Genomic DNA, 13,642 nt, shown 5'->3' on the forward strand with positions numbered 1-13,642 from the left:
ATCGCAACAAAACTCTTCTGAATCTTCCACGAATTGTGCTATGGGGTAGGGGGTTGGTCACATATGAGAAAATTTAGAATCTTAAGTGAAAGTTTTTGGCGCCGTTACCGGGGAACGGTTCTAAAATTAGCATTAAATTCTAGTTTAATCGATCCTTTGTTTGGGATTTATCTTGCACAAAGTTATTTAAAAAGTAATTCAGTAAGTAGAATTAGTTTCAATAAAATTCCGTTTTTAGAATAACTAGAAATTTTTTTTAGTTTTTGCCTTGAACTCGCCAAGTGCATTCGTGCAGACTCGGCGAGTACATCGCTGTTTCAGCTTTAATTTTTTATTTCGTTTTTGTTCGTTTTACGCGTTTTTTTTGTTTTGTTTACAGTTGTTTCATGACTCGAGGATCTGATACACCTCTGGTCCCTCCTTTTGAAGACCCGGAATCCGCACTAAGAAGGAGCAAAGGCAAAACCGTTGGAGAATCCACTTCTTCAAAGAACTCACCACTCAAAAACTTGAAGTCCGTTTTCAGCAAGAAGAGGAGCAGCAAAACATGAGCATCCAGTGCCTCGTTGACAATTGAAGACCCAATTCAAGAAGATATCGAGTACGAAACCGAGGAAGAAGAAGAACCCACATACGAGCACGACTCCAGATTGGAAGACGATTTAGCTATCACTATGGCTAATATCGATGAAATCCCCATGGGGGAATGGAAGAAGAGGATGCGCGATGACACCGGGCCGGGACTTGTGCAGCCCGCAATTCCCGCGACCGCTACTTTCGAACTAAAAGGCCATATTCTCGCTCAACTCAAGGAGATTCCTTTTTACGGGAAGGATCACAAACACGCCTACAAGCACTTGGACGAAGTGAATGATGTGGCCGACTACTTCAATGTACCGAATGTTCCACGCGAGACCCAACTTCTTCGCATGCTTCCAGTCACGTTTAAAGGGGCTGCAAAAGATTGGCTAAAGTCACTTCCTCCCGGATCGGTCACCACATGGGCCAAGATGAAAGAAGAATTCATAGACCATTTTTTCCCGCCCTCCAAAATAGCCAAGCTAAAGAAAGCCATTGCCAACTTCGAGCAACAACCCGGAGAATCTCTTTATGAAGCTTGGGAAAGGTACAAGAGCTTGCTTAGAAATTGCCCACACCATGAACTTAATAGCCAACAAGAGGTCTCCATTTTCTATGATGGAGTCAATGTCACTACAAGGCAATTGCTCGATTCCCAAGGCCCACTCACGAAGAAGGTGCCCCCGGTAATAAGGAGTTAATTGAAGAATTCTCTAAGCACTCTAGAGAATACCACAATCCAAGAAACAAAGTAAGTCGGGGAGTAGTGAACTCGGCAAATGATAGCATGACGGCGGTGATAGCTAAGCTTGATAGTCTTGATAGAAGAATGGCAAAAATGGATCAAGCAATCCATGCTATTAGGGTGGGATGTGAAAATTGTAGAGGGCCCCATCTCACAAAGGATTGTGATTTGGATGCGAATGGAAATAAGAAAGCTCAAGTTTTCTATTCAAGTGGCGATCGATACGACAAAAATTGGCGAAAACCTAAGAAGGAATGGCTCCCATACGAAGAGAATAAGAAGGCTAAGGAGGAAAAATACAAGCAGAAGGAGAGGGGACTATATCCAAAGGAAGAACCGGTAGAAAAGAAAGCCGATTTAGAATAATTATTCACTAGATTCATAGCCGCATCCGAAAAGAGACACAGTGATCACGATGCTGCAATACACAAGACCAGAAATATGCTAAGGAATCAGCAGGCAGACATTCTCAACATTGAGAAACAGCTGGGACAGCTTACGCATCAAGTGAATGATAGAAGACCGGGTCAACTTCCAAGTAACACCGAACCCAATCCAAGAATGGAGAATGTTAGTGCAATAACCTCCAGCAAGGAAGTAATATGCACAGATGCACTGAGAATCTCCAAGAGGAAGACAGAAAAGGTAGAAGAAGCAGCTCCAGCAAAACCCGATCCAACTCGATGAGTTACTCCATTGGACTCGACGAGTCCATGCGTAAATGACAAAAATGTCAGTCCTTTAAAGCCATATAATCCTCCTTTGACATACCCAATCAAAGCCATGCCTGCGGAAAAAATTGAAGCATATAGAACCTTCATGAAGCATGTTAAAGCCCTACAATTTAATGTGCCATTTGTGGAAACGATGCTCTAGACACCCAAATACTTCAACTTGCTAAAAGGTCTTTTTGCTGCTAGGAAAGATTTGGCTGAAGTCACGGAGATACTATTGAGTGAGCTACCCGAAAAGAAGGGCGATCCGGGGAATGTTATAATTCCATGCCAGTTTGGTAATGAAGTTGTCACCCAAGCATTAACCAACTCGGGTGCAAGCATCAATCTAATGCCTTTCACTTTCTTTAAGAGGTTGAATTTACTGGAGCCAAGACCGGTAAATATGAAGATCCATTTGGCAGACAAGACAATAATTCATTCACAAGGCGTTTGTGAGGATCTCCTTATTAAAGTCGACAAGTTTATATTTCCGGAAGACTTCGTGGTTGTTGATATGGAAGAAGACCCCGAAATTCCAATTATTTTGGGGAGGTCATTTTTAAACACTGCTTGTGCTTTAATTGATGTATGTGCGTCTACATTAACGTTGAGGGTGGGTGACAAGTCCGTAATATTTAAAGTTATACCAGAAGCCAAACAAGAAGAGGAAAGAAAAGAAAAGATCTCATTTATCCATTTGGATGATGAGATATTACAAAAAGAACTTGCACTTTTGCAAAAAGAAGATCCAAGCAAGTTTCTGCTACATTCTGGAGAGGATGGAGATGTTAACAAGGACTTGGAGGAGTTAGAAAAGCTACTGGAAGGAGCCGACTCAGAAAACACACAAGAAATGATGGAATACGATCAGACTCGCAGAGTCACTTTACTGGACTCGACGAGTCCCGTCGAATTTGATAACAACTTAGACGATTTAGATCTGCTTGTTGCTAGTTCCCTGCATATTCTGGATTTGGATATTTTTCATGATTCTTTAGAAGAACAAACAGCGGGATGAGAAATTGAAACGGAAGTTCAACACGCCGATGTAGCATGTCTTGATGCAATCCCGCTTGAAGATGGGGTGAGCACAGAAAAAGAGGAGGCAAAGGAAAGGAGGGTGGAAGCTGATCAACCATTCATTACCAAACCTAGAGCACAAACTTTCACAAAATACTAAGTAATTAAGTTTAAAGAAAAGGAGGTGCAAGAGAAGGTGAAAAAGAATGGGGTGAAGAAGAAGAAGAGAAAAAGGGAAGCCCAAGCAGCTGAGAATGATGCTGTAAAAAAGAAGAGAGAGGAATCAAAACGGGCTTACAAAAAGAAGATTCACGCTTACAAAACGAAGTACAAACCACAAAATATTAGGCGTGCATTCCCGATGTTAGAAGATGACGAAACATAGATGGGAAGGAGTCCAGCTAACGACTCCTTAAAAAGAAGCGCTTGGTGGGAGGCAACCCGTTATTTAGAGTTTGCTTTCTTTTACCTTTTTATTTTTGTTTGAATTTTTTTCGTTTTCAGAATTTTAATCTTCCAATTCGTCGGACATGTCTGCTTGAGAGTGTGCATGGATTAAGTGTGGGGTGAAATGAATCTTCTTTTCAAATTAAATGACAAAATTTTAAAAATTTTGAATTGTTTGCAAGAGACTCGCCGAGTTTGACCATGACTCGACGAGTCCATATAGATTTCAGAAACAAATGGCATCGCGACCAGACTCGCCAAGTCTGACCCTGACTCGACAAGTCGGTATTATTCACAGAAAAAATAATAATAAGAATTACTTTTACAACTGGTAATTAGGGTTTTAACCCTAAAAGAATCAGTTTTTTTTTAAACCCATTCACCGTGCGCCTCTCTCTCAATTCTCTCTCAAGCATTCATCTTACTCTTCATTGTTCTTCAAAATTTTCAAGTTCCATCGCAAAAGGTAACTAATTTCTTCATTTTTTCTGTTAAAAGCATAATTCTAAGATTATCTATGATGGAAATTGCATAGAAAAACCTGATTTTGAAAAAAAAGTAAATTTCTAGGGTTTCGATTTTTAATGAATTATGATGTTTTGCATGCTTATTCTTGCCTAATACCTTATAAACATGTGCCTAGACAAAACCCTTGAAGTAATTTTGAGATTTCATGGTCCAATTTAGACCTACCCGCAGACTGACTCGTGCAGTTCTTGCGACTCGTAGAGTCGTCCATGGACTCGACGAGTCGAGTCGGGGAACACGTGCATGACTTCTGTTAATTATAATCTATGTTTCTGGGTTTTGTATCTTGGTTTTGTAGAAATAATGTTCAACAGGGGGCAAAGTTCTAGTGGACACCAAGGTGACTTTCCTTGGTTGGATTTCCCACAAATCGAGTCCGCTTCAACGATGCGGAAGTGGAAGAAGAAGTTGGCCGACATCAGGAAGAAAGAAATTTACGTGCCCAATAGGATAGATTGGGATTGGTTGAAAAGTGTACGCTATGAAGAGGAGTTAGCTCCTTATCTTTTAAAGGAGTTTACCCACGAAGGAGAAACGATGATTTGTGAGGGGTAGAGCCGGGTCTTTCGAATTCAAGAGCCGGTGTATTTGGAGCTATGCCTAGAGTTCTTCTCCACAGTATCTTTCACGGGGGGAGTGGATTGTTATCACCCAGCAAGTTTTAGTTTCTGCCTTGGGGGTGAATTTCATCAATATTCTGTGCTCGACCTTGCCTGTCGATTGGGAATTTATGACCAGCCCTTGGTCTCAACAGCTATCTTTCGGGCCTTTTAGGAGCAATCCCACATGGTGTTTCCCGATGGAGTGACAAGCACGGGTTGGTGGAACACGATTGGCAACAAAGTTTATATTCAGAAATCGGCACAAGAGGGGAGCATTCGATCGCCTACACACCGCCTTATTCATCGTCTCATTTCATCCACTATTAACCAAAGGAAGGATGATGACAAGGTTTCCAACCTTGATGTCTTCTACTTATGGAGCATTATCACACCCGAAATTTTTTGCAATATTCCTTGGTGCTTGGCTTCATATCTATCGAAGGGTGCGGTCAAGGATCGCAAAACTTCTCGAATTAATGGTGGTATGTTTGTCACCCGGCTAGCCAACTCGTTTGGGTTGATGACCTGTGGTGCATGGAACTTTATGATGATGATTCCTACACCTCCATTCAATCCAATTCTTTTCCGGCGGGCCAGGATTATTGAAGACTATGGTGGTGGTCATTATGATATCCTACATGATGATCCGGTAGTTGGTCCCAAAGCACCGGGAAGGAGGGTCCGATCGAGGAGGGAGCGGTATGTGGAGGAAGAGCCGCCGGTGATTCCGGTTGATAATAAAGATGTACCAATGGATTGGTACAATGTGGAGATGAGGCGGTTACAAGATCAAATGGCGTGGGGCATCAATTTTAGCAATCAATCACATATTCGGCTTTTCGACCACTTCAACATTCCGCATATCGATGGTGGTAACTTTCCGTATATTCCATTGTTGGAAGAGGTGATTAGTATAAGAAGGAGTGGTGCGGGAGGAAGTGTAGCAGCGCCGGATCATGACGATGAGGAGGATTAATTTCTTTGCGTTTTTATTGAACAATTTTCAATTATTATTTTTTATGTTTTTTGTTTGGTTTGTTTGAATGTGTTAAGACTTTTACTGTTTACTTGATGTTTGATGCTTTGATAATTTTTCAGAATTGAATTAGGAATGCTTGCGTCGAAGGGTTTAGAATCGTAGAATCAAGGAAGTTAAAAAGTGAAAGAGAGAGTCAAGAAAGGGAAGCGTTAGAGTTAAAGTGTTGAATCCGGTCCTTAGAGACATTAGCAAGGGAGTCTAGAAGTGAGTAGAAAGCTTTGAGGATTTATTAGAGGCTGGAACGAATGCAGAGTATCATTATTTTTCATCCAATGACCTACTCGTCGAGTGCACTAAGCTGGCTCGACGAGTCGCCTTGAATTCTCATTAATTCGAAGATTTCCGCGATGCTACTCGACGAGTCTCGTATATACTCGATGAGTCGTTCGGTTTGATACCAAAAGGGCTGCTTATTTGATGCTGATAAGAGTACCACTTGACCATTTATTTTTTCCATATTGATTCTTGAAGATCTTACACTGTTTTCCCGCGTATTTGGAGCGACCCACACGAGATTTGACACCCAAGACATGGATGAGCTGTTCCCATGTCTAAAGTCAATTGAAGTTGGAGCTAAAATGAAAGTGATCAACCTATCGACTGCTATCCCAGGGGAGTTTGTTCCAATTCCCACTTTATTCACTTTTTATGTTTTTATCATGTATAATATGCAATGAGGGCATTGCATAAAATAAGTGTGGGGTAGGGGGTTGGTCACATATGAGAAAATTTAGAATCTTAATTTAGGCTAATTTTAAAAAAATTGTTGCATACCAAAAATATTACTTAGGGATTTAAATTAGCAAATTTTGGTAAAAGCAAATTAGGATTCCATATTAGAATTGTGTTGATGATTGCATGAAAACCCAAATGTTTAGTTGAGCCTATATATGTTCTAGTGCATTTGTGGCTTCCTTATTCCAGTGAAATCATGAGACAAAAACACGACCCCGCTCAGCCTGAAGGATGCAATATGTTTAGCAGCCTAAACCTGAAATGTATCCAGGAAAATTATTATCGTTAGCCAATAAAGGTTGAGATTGAGCGCCCCTGCTTAAGCATGTAGGGTTTTGAGTGAAAAAAGAGAGGTACATGTAAAAAAAAGAGAATTGCAAGAAAAGTTGAAGAATTTTGGAGCAAATAAAGTGAAGATCAAAAGATCAAAATTCCAAGAAATTCAAAAAGTTGAAGATACCAGAAATCGAACAATAAAGGTGGTGAATTCAAAGAAATCAAAGATCAAATTATCAAGGAAGTAAAGAATTCAAGAGAGCTCCATAGTGGTATCGAAAAGTTGTAATTCTAGATTATGTATGCTTGGGTGTTCATTCGCTGTACTCCATCCCCCTCATGGTTGCCTTATTTGACTTATATTGCTGAGGTACCCCCGAAGCATGTGTTGTCGCCCCGATGAAATATTCTTAGACTAGGTCCCTTATGTTAGTTGAATTAGGGACATTAAAGTGAGAATAACGGGAATGGGTAATTGGGTTATTGTTGGTTGGTGAAAATTAAATATGATATTTATTGTGGGTTGAAAACCCTATATGCTCACCAGGCTCCTAAGCCTGACCCACTCAGTTTTAAATTGTATTACAGGTAGTGGCGGAAGGGCATGAGATGGATGAACCATCAAGTTGTTTTGTTTACAAGTCTGCATATGTTTATATTTGTCATATGACTTGTAATGTATTCGTTTATGCTTATTGGTCTGTATCGGAACATGACACCCCGAGTTTTGATTATAATGAAAATACATTTCTTTTATGAAATGCTTCGGTAAACAATGTTTTATCATGTTTTGTTTTTGGGAACAAATTCTGCAACTCTTTCAAATCAAAAGGATTTACTCTGAAAATATTTAAAAGCATAAATGAAAATCGGTCTTTTCTGGCCGAGATTTTGGGGATGTCACAGTTGGTATCAGAGCATTAGTTTAAGCGAACTAGGAATTTGTAGGATTTCTAGACTTAAACTTAGAATGCTAAGTGAAGTTTTGAGATGTGTGTCTGTTGTGATTTAGAAACGAGCACTAGTTTATTTTAGGAAAGTTGCCTAAAATGCTTTTATGTGCTAGATGTGTGTCTGTGTGTAGGATTCTAAGCGTACGTCTACGATATTAGAACTAGCATGTAAACGTTTCGGAGCGATAAGGATGATTTGAATATCTATCATGATTGAGGATCTAATTTCACCTTATTCGGTGTAGATCAAAATGGTGAGAACAAGAAGTGGAGTTGGAAATGCTGACGAAAACAGGAATCAACCACCAGTGATTGAGCCAATACCTGTCGTAGCAGCAGCACCTGAGCCAATAACCATGGCTAGTGTGCAATTGATGGTTCAGACGATGTTGGATCGTCAGATGGATGAAACTAGACGGTTGCTTCAACAAAATCGTGAAGAACTGTCGATTCGTGTGGAAGAGCCTGAATTAAATGAAGGGCACTCAGAAGGTGGAAACTTCAGTGGGTCTATTGGTCAAGCCAACCCACCGATAGTTAGGCAAGATAACCATGATGGAAGGAATGATGGAATGGGATGCAAGTACAAGGACTTTTTGACTTGCAAACCATCGACCTTCAATGGAAAGGAGGATCCGATTGGGGTTATGGATTGGATCTCCGAAATGGAGCTAGCCTTCATGACGTGTGGCTGCAGAGGTAAGTTGCAAACTATCTATGCCGTGCGTCAACTCTGAGGTGGAGCCGTTCGTTGGTGGAACACTCTAGGGAAGACCTTAAGCCCTAATGAGCCACTGCAATTGTCATGGGCAGAGTTCTTGGTGCAGTTTAAGCGCAAGTTCTGCTCGGCTCAAAATCTGTTGGAGTTGGAGAATAAGTTTTTGACATTGACGAAAGGTAGCATGTCAGTTGATGAGTACACCAATAACTTCACCGATAAGATGGAGTTTGCCATGCATATCGTTCCAGACGAGCTGACAAAGGTGGATCGGTATACGAAGGGACTTCCATGGGAGTACGAGGTGCAAGTACGTCAGGCACTTACTCTAGAGGCAGCTATCTGGGCTGCCAAGTCTGTGGAGAACATGATCAAGGGGAGAACCACCGACAAGGTTGATGTTGGTGAGAAAAGGAAGTTTGAGGGAACATTTGGTTCCGGTAAGAAAGGAAAATTTTCGAAATCTGATTCGAAAAAGTTTGGAGGAAAAGGAGGCGAGGCGAAGTGGTGTGATAAGTGTAAGAAAAAGCACTTTGGGAAATGTAGCGAGGATGTAACCTACTACAAGTGTGGAAAGGTTGGACATTTTGCCAATGAATGTCCGAACAACAAAAGGATGTGTTTTGGGTGTAATGAAGAGGGGCATATTTTGAAAGACTGTCCGAAGAAGAAGGAGGCAGCTAGGCACAACATTCCACCAAAGTCGAAGGCAAGCGCCTTCCAGATGACACTTGAGGCTGCTAAAGATGAAGGTGATGTCGCTTCAGGTACCTTTCTCGTAAATGATTTACCTGCTCAAATATTGTTTGATTCTGGAGCCAACTACTCCTTTATTTCGCATGAGTTTGGTAGAAAGCTAGCTTTGCCTATTGATAGACTAGATGATGCTTTATTAGTCGAAGTAGCTAGTGGCAAGTTTGTACCTGTTAGCCATCGTATGAAAAACGTCTTGATCGAACTTAATGGGAATAAGTTTCACGAGGAATTAATGCCTATCGAACTAAATGGTTTCGACATCGTGTTGGGAATGGATTGGCTTAGCGCCAATGATGCCGAAATTTTGTGCAAGAAGAAGATAGTTAAAGTAAACCCGTCTGGAAAAGATTCGTTTATGGTGTATGGGGACAAACGCAGAGTGAATTCTGGAATCATTTCTCTAATGAAAGCCAGAAAGTGTTTGACCAAGGGATGTACATCATATTTAGCATTCGTGATTGATGCTAAGAAAGAAAAGAAGGTGATGCAGAGCATTCCAGTGGTGTGTGATTTTCCGGAAGTGTTCCCCGAGGATCTTCCTGGATTACCACCTGATAGACAAGTGGAGTTCAGAATACACTTGTTACCAGGGACCACGCCAATAGCAAAAGCACCTTATCGATTAGCACCGACGGAGATGAAGGAGCTAATGATGCAACTTCAGGAGTTATTGGACAAAGGTTTCATTAGACCTAGTTCATCGCCCTGGGGAGCTCCGGTGTTATTTGTGAAGAAGAAAGATGGAAGTATGAGAATGTGCATCGATTACAGAGAGCTGAACAAGGCAACAATAAAGAATAGATATCCATTGCCGAGGATTGATGACCTGTTTGATCAATTGCAAGGTTCGAGCTATTTCTCGAAGATCGATCTTAGGTCAGGATATCATCAGCTAAAAGTAAGAGAGCAAGATATCGAGAAGACTGCATTCAGAACTAGATATGGACACTACGAGTTCTTGGTTATGTCGTTTGGACTAACCAATGCTCCAGCAGCGTTCATGGATTTGATGAATAGGGTTTGTAACCCGTTCCTTGATAAATCCATGATAGTGTTCATAGACGACATTCTGATCTACTCGAAAAGCCAGGAGGAGCATGGCAGACACTTGCGAGAAGTGTTAGAAGTCTTGAAGAAGGAGAAATTGTATGCAAAGTTCTCCAAATGTGATTTTTGGATTCGTGAAGTCCAATTCTTGGGTCACGTGGTCAACCAAGAAGGGATAATGGTTGATCCAGCGAAGATCGAAGCTGTGAAGAAGTGGGAACAACCGAAAAGTCCCACGGAGATTCGAAGCTTTTTGGGATTAGCCGGATATTACCGCAAGTTTATCCAAGGCTTTTCTTCGATTGCTACTCCATTGACAGCTTTGACCCACAAAGGAGCTACTTATGCTTGGAGTGAGAAGCATAAAGAAGCATTCGAGAAGTTAAAGAAGAAGCTATGCGAGGCACCGATACTTTCTCTACCCGATGGAGTTGAAGACTTCGCTGTTTATAGCGATGCGTCTGGTGTTGGATTGGGTTGTGTTTTGACCCAAAGAGAAAAGGTGATAGCATATGCGTCTCGACAGCTGAAAGAGCACGAAAAGAATTACCCGACTCATGATTTGGAGTTGGCAACGGTAGTTTTCGCTCTGAAAATATGGAGGCATTACCTCTATGGCACGAAGTGCAAACTTTTCACTGATCATAAGAGTCTCCAATACCTCTTTAATCAGAAGGAATTGAATATGAGGCAACGACGCTGGCTAGAATTACTTAAAGACTACGACTGTGAGATACTTTACCACCCCGGTAAAGCTAATGTTGTTGCTGATGCTCTCAGTCGGAAGGTCAATCTTGAAAGGAAGAGGCCAAGAGCGTTGAGAATTGAAGTTGTCTCGACCATTGTGGAAAGTATAAAGAAAGCTCAAGAGGAAGCTTCTGAGAAAAATGACCGAAAGGAGGAACGTTTGGGTAAAACGTTGGTGTTTGGTACTAACGGTCATGGACTGAAGGTATTCCAAGATCGTATTTGGGTACCTAAGTTAGGAGGAATTAGGGATCTTCTGATGGAAGAAGCTCACAAAACCATGTACTCAATTCATCCGGGTAGCACTAAAATGTATAGGGACCTGAAACCCTACTACTGGTGGCCAACGATGAAGCTTGATGTTGCAAAGTATGTGGCTGAGTGTGTGACTTGTGCGAGAGTAAAGACACAACATCAGAAACCTTACGGGAGTTTAGAACCATTGCCTGTGCCTATGGGTAAGTGCGAAGACATTGCTATGGACTTTGTCACTAAACTGCCCAGAACAAAGAATGGTCACGACATGATCAGGGTGGTCGTTGATCGATTCACTAAGAGTGCGCATTTCATAGCGGCCAGGGAGAAATGGTCTATGGAGAAGCTTGCGAATTCTTACGTGAAGGAAATTGTGAGGCTTCACGGTGTTCCGTTAACGATTGTATCGGATCGTGATAGCCGTTTCACCTCAAGGTTTTGGAAAAGTCTACAAGAGGAAATGGGTACCAAGTTATGTTTAAGCACAGCTTACCATCCGCAGACTGATGGTCAGAGTGAAAGAACAATACAAACACTTGAAGATATGCTGAGAGCATGTACCTTGGAATTCCTAGGTAATTGGGATGAACATTTACCGTTGGTAGAATTTTCCTATAATAATAGTTTTCACTCGAGCATTAAGATGGCACCTTTTCAAGCTTTGTATGGACAGAAGTGTCGTACGTCGTCTTGTTGGCTTGAGGCTGGGGAAAAGCAGTTTATGGGACCGGAGATGGTTCATCAAACTGCTGAAAAGTTGAAAATAATTAGGGAAAGAATGTTAGCAGCTCAAGATCGTCAAAAGAGCTATGCTGACAAGAAGCGAAGACCGATGACTTTTGAGGTTGGAGATTCGGTTTTGCTTAAAGTCTCGCCGTGGAAGGGACTTATAAGATTTGGTAAAAGGGGAAAGTTGAGTCCAAGGTTTATTGGACCGTTTAAAGTCCTTCAGAGGATTGGGAACCAAGCTTACAAGCTCGAATTACCCGAAGAACTGAATGGAATTCACAACACTTTTCATGTGTGTTATTTGAGGAAGTTCACGGGAGAAGTTCCCGATATAATTCCAATTTCTGAATTGAGAATTGATGAGAACAAAAGGTTGATTGAAGAACCAGAGGCAATTGTTGACCGAAAGACTAAGAAGTTGCGACGCAAAATGGTTGGGTTAGTGCTTGTCCGATGGAAACACACGAATGGGCCGAATCTCACCTGGGAGACGGAGAGTGACATGTTGAGTCGCTATCCGCATTTGTTTGTTGATGTGTGATTCCGGGGACGGAATCATTCTAAGGTGGAGAGAATTGTAACGCCTGTGTTTCCAGGCTTGCCACTTTTAGCAATGTAATAGTCTAGGTTAACCTTTGTAACCCGTTTTGAAATAATAAGATTGTATTATTTGAGTATTATGTGTTTTGTGCTTAATTGCTTAATTATGTGGTTTGATTAATTAAGAATAAAAATAAGCGTCAAAATTTAAGTGTAAAATAAACTTAATATCTTTGGTTAATGTTGTAGTAGTTGAAACGAGGTTTCCGAATATATATAGAACGCCCAAATCTGACTTCGTATGAGGAAGTTATGATTTATCGAAGTTCCGGCTTAGCGGCATGCAGCCTGAAATACTCGATTTGAGATCGAGCGGTTTTTAGCCGAAGCAATCTAAATGAGAATCGAAGATCTCATTGTTGGTATCGAAGCGATAAAAAGTTAGGCGAGAACGAACGTCAAACGAAGAAGTTATGAATTTATAACGAAAGTTTCTGTCCCGGCCTATTAAAAATAATTAATAAAAATAAAGTCAAAACTAGCCGACGGAGTCTAAACGAAAGTCGTAGAGCGTGGTCTCACCTTTCCGTGGATATAAAGAACGTCGAAAACGGAGTTCGTATGAAGAAGTTATGAATTTCCGAAGTTTATTAATCATTTTGTATTTATATTTAATTCAAAATCGGAAGCCTTATCCGAAGCCGAGTCACCGGTGTGATCCGGAGTACGCCCCGCGTACGTGAGTACGCTATCGCGTACTCCGATAGTGTCGACACTTCGGATGACGCATGCAGTGACGATTTCGGACGCAGTACGCGCTGCGTACTGCAGTACGCCCCGCGTAATTGAGGCTTCCAGCCTCTATATAAAGGATCCGAAGGCAGCCTCATTTCTTGTTCATTTTCTTCTCTTCTCTCTAGTCTTTTGCATCGTTTTTCGTGCCGAAGCTATCCCGAAGCCCCGGTATCATACTCTAGCCCCGAGGCAAGTCCCGAGATCCCGAAGATCCCGAGAAGTGCGGTTCCCGAATCGAAGCTCTGCCCGCGAGAAGTTTGATTTTCGAGGAGATCTTCCAGATTTGCTGAGGAATACTACTTCTATAAGCCGTAGTGCTGTCCGATCATCTTCTGATCAAGTGAGTGTATACTAACTTTCATAAACACAATAATAATACGAGTTTGGTTCGAGTGTATTAAGAGTATTGTTGTTT

This window comes from Lactuca sativa, chromosome 8 (genome assembly GCF_002870075.4).
Source record: "Lactuca sativa cultivar Salinas chromosome 8, Lsat_Salinas_v11, whole genome shotgun sequence".
In the NCBI taxonomy this organism is placed as follows: Eukaryota; Viridiplantae; Streptophyta; class Magnoliopsida; order Asterales; family Asteraceae; genus Lactuca; species Lactuca sativa.